The following is a 6,498-nucleotide window of genomic DNA, read 5'->3' as shown; positions in this document are numbered from 1 at the left end:
TGCCATTGAGCACAAGAAACACTAGTAATATTAATTACTTATGAGAAGTAATTTGTATAACCACTCCTATCCTGGGGAATGTAATGAATATTCATGAATTTTACCTATAACACTGTGTCTTTGGGGGTACTGAGGTGTGTGTGTTTGGTGGAAATAATTCCCACACATCCAGTGCACTGAATAAAGCAAATACCCACTTCTCTGACTTGGTCTCCGAAGTGTTTCTGAGCTCAATTGGGGCAAATCAAATCCTTGCTCATTCCTGTTACTTTGGCTAACCAGAAAAGCACTCTGGGAATGACTCAGCTAAAGTAGAGGTGAAAAACAAGTTGTATAACCAGAAAAGAAGCTATAAAAGCACCTGTGTGTGGACACATGATCAGAATCCTCATTGGTCAGAAAGACACGTGGACACTGTGTGAGAGGTGATAGGGAAGTATTGTGCAGCCAATGGGTGACTTTTTAAGTTAACAAGAATGTAAACTAATAACAAGCTAATTGCTTATCAACCCTTGGTTTTTGTAATAAAGCAATTCCTCTGTGCACCTGCAAAGGGGAGGTCTCTGCTATTCATCATCATCATCATCGCTATGTCACTGAAACTGCAGGAAAAACAAAAACCCTCCAACAACATTTTTAATTTTAGAGAGTCAACGCATTACTTTATTATCTGGCCAGGGTGTTGTTCTGGCCAGGATGTACCACAGAAATAATCTCATCCACACATAGCCCGGGTGTGCAGGGAGAATCATTCCATGACACATAACTTTTATTAGATTCTTCAGATATTTTATACAGTCCAAATAAATAGAAATGTATTGGGTCAGTGTTCATTGGTCCAAAGTTGAGCAAACCCCCAGTATTAATTTTCCCATTGGATCTGAATCTCCTTGCCTCTGATGTTAATTAGATTTTTCATTCTTCAATTTTCTTATAGGTCCTTTCCTGACCAGATGTCTTCACCCCTGCTGGAGGTGGTGTCTGCGGTAGATGTTTGTAGATAGCCACTGATGTCCCGCTGATGTTCTGCTAATAGCCCTTTATCTTTTGGGTTGCTCCCAGTCTGTTGATATGTTGGGTTTATCAGACCTCACCTGGTAGAACAATGCCGTGGAAAGAAACTTAAAATTTCTTTTCCCGGGGTAAAGACAAACAAAACCCTTTGACTAAAGTTATACAAAATTTTTAAACTGGTATATTTTCCAACAGTTGCACTTAAGAAAATGCATTGGGAAAAGAAAGAAAGAAAGAAAGAAAGAAAGAAAGAAAGAAAGAAAGAAAGAAAGAAAGAAAGAAAGAAAGAAAGAAAGAAAGAAAGAAAGAAAGAAAGGAAGGAAGGATATGAGTAGAAATATACATGATCACCACCCATGGATCTGTGACAAGACTTGATTGTTGCAGCTTAGATGTCCGTTGGTCGAAGTGATGGTCTTGATCCATCTTGATCCATTGGGGTGGGGGAAAAGTCCATGAAACACAAAGTCCAATGGGTTAAAATACGCCCAGGTAGATGGGAACACCTAGGTACCTCCCCTGTCTGCAGGGGAAGTTTTACACTGTCTCTTGCAACAGACTGGATCTGTGGGAACACATTTGGATCACGTGTAGTCCTCTGGTGGAAGGCCTCAGGAATGGGTCTGGGGGGCACTTTGGAGGACTTTGATGGTTTATGATCCCTTCTCAGCTGCCCCTCATGTCAGCACAGTTCAGCCAGTGATGCCCCATCAGACCTTCTGTGGGGAAGGGGGGGGTGGGGAGTTTTACAACTGAGTGAGTTGCGTAAGGGTGGGCAATTACTATGATAAGAAACACCATCCAGCCTTGCAGAATTTGCCCCTCCCTGTCACCCCGTCCCCCCCACCCCACCCCCCGCCGCCCCAGCCAAACTGATTTTCAACACAGCTGCTCTTAACTCATAGTCTAGTTCCCATCAGGAGGCATATCCAAGGGAGTGGGCTTTGCTGGTTGCAGATGAGCAGTTGCTTCTTTGCAAAACAGTGGACGAAAGTCCTTTGGTGATTTTAACAATGTTTAAGCTATTAACCATTTCAGTCTCTCACAGATGACTCACATGACTGTAGTACTGAAATGGATGACTATGAGCTCTTCATAAGGGACAGCTGAGGAAGGAAAGGCAGTGGAATGGCTCTGTATATTAGGGAGTGTTCTGATTGTATGGAGCTCAATGATAGTGATGATAAGGTTGAGTGCCTATGGGTAAGAATCAGGGGGAAGGCCAACAAGGCTGACATCCTGGTCAGAGTCTGTTATAGACCACCCAACCAAGATGAAGAGGCAGATGAAGCATTCTACAAGTGGCCGGCAGATGTTTCATAATCAGTAGCCCTTGTTTTCCTGGGGAAATTAAACTTGCTTGATATCTGCTGGAAACTCAACCCAGCAGAGAGGAGGCAGTCTAGGAGGTTCCTGGAGTGTGTGGAAGAGAACTTCTTGACACAGCTGGTAATTGAGCCTACCAGGGGCAGTGCCCTGTTAGACCTGCTGTTTATGGACAGAGAAGGGCTAGTTGGAGATGTGCTGGTCAGAGGCTGTCTTGGATACAGTGACCAGGAAATTATAGTTTTTGATTCTCAGTGAAGTAAGGAAGGGGGTCAGCAAAACTGCTACCTTGGACTTCTCGAGGGCCAACTGGGGCCTGCTCAGGACACTGATTGAGCGTCTCTTGGAAAACAGTCCTGAAGGGCAAAGTGGTCAAGGAAGGCTGGACATGCTTCAAGAAGGAAATGTTAAAGGTGCAGGAGCAGGCTGTCCCTATGTGCCAAAAGACGAGCCATTTGTGGCAGGACCTTTCACCCCCTGATACAGCGGAAGCTTATCTACTTCTGCCTTATGAGTAAAGTCAGTCCAGAATGGTTTGTCATGTGATGAATTGTCTCGGCTTAGAACCTTCTTTAGCTAGCAATAAACATGTTGAAGCACAGGCCAGTGCTCTCTTGGGAAAGGTGCATACCAAAGGATTGACTCCAGCCATAAACACCCCTGTGTGAATGTTTTCTTTTACCACTCAGAACGCTGGGAGGTGGCATGTTTGCGTGAATGACAAATAACTGAGCGGAAATGTCTGCTCTACGGGTGCTTTATTTGGTGTGGCTGTTTTGTCTCTCCTGCTACGCTTTCCCCAAAACCTTCCCTAAACTCTCCCACAGAAGAAACATTTAAATACTGAAGTGTGTGTAAATTAGGGTAAAATAGAAATTAATAATTTAAAAGAACTAGAAGCTGGATAATAATAGTAATAACTTTTTAACTGATTTAGAAGGCCAGAGATTGGATAATGATTTACTAAGATTTGCCTGCTAAAGACAATATATCATTTGCTTTATGATTTTGTGCCTACCTAGTATCGGGGAGGATGGAGAGAAGAGAGCCAAATAATTGAGAAAAACCACTGAGTGTAACGGAGCATCCCGCCCTTGGACCCCGAACTGGTACAAGTTGGTTCTCAGGCTTGGACTTGGACCAAGAACCAAGGGAGCATGTGCAAGGGAGCAAGGTGAAGAGTTCATCATGAGGAAGACTTATTATGCCGTCATCAATCATTTGGGACCCTTGCCCACAATTAATCTGAGACACTGCGCTTGCGCGAGCATATTTAAATGAACTTTGAACTCATTATAATACGAAGTGGGGATAGGTAATGAATATGTATAGGGGCTTTGTCTAACTTTATGCATATGTAGCCTGTAACCTAATATAAACCAAGTGAAGTGCTGCTGAGGGTGTGCATGCCTTTGGAGGGGCTACCCCCCATGAACCCCAGCTGGAATAAACACATACCTACTTCATAACTATCTGAGTTGTGGAGTCATTCCGTGCTTCATGTGTAATAAAGATGAATCCTGCTAGAAAAGAACAGAGTTTCTGTTTGTTTTTTTCTAAGCTGCTGCAAAATATCCTTCCTTGAATGGTGGGAAAAGTATAAACCAAAATTTTTGGTCTTTGGGGCCTCCAAAGACCACCAGGACACACAGCACATGCATGGTGCACATGCTAATGATATTAATGACTTCTGAGAAAAGATTTGTTTAACCACTCCTATCCTGGGGAATGTGATGAATATTCATGAATGTTACCCATAATATCGTGTTGTTGGAAGTGCCAGGGTGTGTATGTTTGGAGGAGTGAATCCCCCACTCCCGGTGCACCAAATAAAGCAAATACCCACTTCTCTGACTTTGTCTCTGAAGTGTCTCTGGGCCCACTTGGGGCAAATCAATGACCAAGACATTGTCACCGAATCTGCCAGAAAAAGAAAAACTCTCCAACAACATTTTTAATGTTAGAGAGTCAACGCATTACTTTATTATCTGGCCAGGGTGTTGTTCTGGCCAGGATGTACCACAGAAATCTCTTCCACACATAGCCTGGGTGTGTAGAGAGAATCATTCCATGATACATAACTTTTACCTGATTTTTCAGATATTTTATACAGTAAAAATACATAGAAAAGCATTGGGTCAGTGTTCATTGGTCCAAAGTTGAGCAATTTCCCGATATTCAGTCTCTCATTGGATCCGAATCTCTTCGCCTCTGATGCTAATTAGATTCTTCATTCTTCAGTTTTTCTTATCAGTCTTTCCTGGGCCAGGATGCCTTCATACCTGCTGGAGGTGGCATCTGGGGTAGATGTTTGTAGATAGTCACTGATGTCTCGCAGATTTTCTGTTAATAGCTTTTATCTTTCTGGTTATCTTCGGGGTCACTCCCAATCTGTTGATATGCTGAGTCCACTAGACCTCATCTGGTAGAACAATGCCCTGAAAGAAATTTAAAATTTCTTTTCCCGGGGTAAAGACAAACAAAACCTTTGACCAAAGTTATACAAAATTTTTAACCTGATATATTTTCCAACAACATTGGCATTGAGATACTTCCCCAGGGGATTGAGACAAATTGGGATGTTCTTTGCACACCACCATCATTCGTTGGTTAGTGAAATTGACTCTTAATCTAATACTATTTTTTTGCTAGCTGTAACATAGGTACCTTCATTATCGTGCACTGTATTTTTATCTACTAGTAGTTCTTTTGTGTTATCCTGTGTAGTAAGTAGTCTGTTTAAAGTCTTATGTCTGTTTTCCTTGGTATATTCGATAAATAATTCATGTTGTAATAGGCCTGATTGGTCATTATTAGGAACTTGTGCACAAGAGTGGTTTTGGGGTGCTGGCTGCCTCAATAAAGCTACTGTCTACTGCCAGACGCCTGGGCAGAGGCAGGGACTTTTCCAAGCTCTCCCCTTTCCTTTGTAACACCATTGAGGAAGCAGACCGGCCTGGCTAAACAGGGAGCTTTTTCTGGAACTCAGGGAAAAAAGAGAGTTTATGACCTTCGGAAGAAGGGGCAGGCAACTCAGGAAGAGTAAAAGGATGTTGTTAGGTCATGCAGAGATGGAATTAGAAAGGTGAAAGCCCAGCTGGAATTCAATCTGGCTACTGTCTTAAAAGATAATAAAAGATGTTTTTACAAATGCTTTAACAGCAAAAGTAGGGCCAAGGAAAATCTCCATCCTTTATTGGATGTGGCGGGGGGGGAACATTGTCCTCAAGGCTGAGGAACAGGCTGAGGTACTTAATGCCTTCTTTGCCTCAGTCCTTAACAAAGACTGGATATCCTCAGGGTATCCAGCCCCCTGACCTGGTAGACAGAGATGGGGAGCAGAATAGACCCCCTGCAATCCAGAAGGAAGCAGCTAGTGACCTGCTGAGCCACTTAGACACTCATAAGTCTATGGGGCCTGATGGGATTCTCCTGAGGGTACTGAGGGAGCTGGTGGAAGAGCTTCCTAAGCTGCCTTCCATCATTTATCATCAGTCCTGGTTAACCAGGGAGGTCCCAGATGATTAGAGGTTGGCCAATGTGATGTCCATCTACAGAAGCATCAGAAGGAGGATCTGAGGAACTACAGGCATGTCAGCCGGACCTCTGTGCCCAGAAAGATTATGGAACAGATTATCTTCAGTGTGCTCACATGGCACATACAGGAAAACCAGGGGATCAGGCCCAGCCAGCATGGGTTCATGAAAGGTAGGTCCTGCTGACCAACATGATCCCCTTTTCTGACCATGTGACCTGCCTAGTGGATGAGGAAAAGGCTGTGGATATTGTCTACCTGGACTTCAGCAAAGCTTTTGATACTGTCTCCAATGGCATTCTCCTAGAGAAGCTGCAGCCCATGGCTTGGACAGGTGCACTCTTTGATGGGTAAAAAACTGGCTGGATGGTCCAGCCCAGAGAGTGGTGGTGAATGGAGTTAAATCCAGTTGGTGGCCAGTCAATAGTGGGGTTCCCCAGGACTCAATATTGGGGCTAGACCTGTTTAATTTCTTTATTGATGCCTTGGTTTCGAGACAAGTTTTGGAGAAAATGCTCTGGAATGAACGTTTCCTCTAAAGAAAAGGGTTTCAGCAATCCCTTGCCGCCAATATGAAATAAATGTTTAGTGGATGAAAGTGAAGAAAAAACCTGTTTAATTGA

This window comes from Lichenostomus cassidix, chromosome W (genome assembly GCF_008360975.1).
Source record: "Lichenostomus cassidix isolate B80296 chromosome W, HeHo_3.0, whole genome shotgun sequence".
Taxonomy (NCBI): Eukaryota; Metazoa; Chordata; class Aves; order Passeriformes; family Meliphagidae; genus Lichenostomus; species Lichenostomus cassidix.
The sequence above is the reverse complement of the archived record's forward strand: the minus strand, read 5'-3'. Positions refer to the sequence as shown.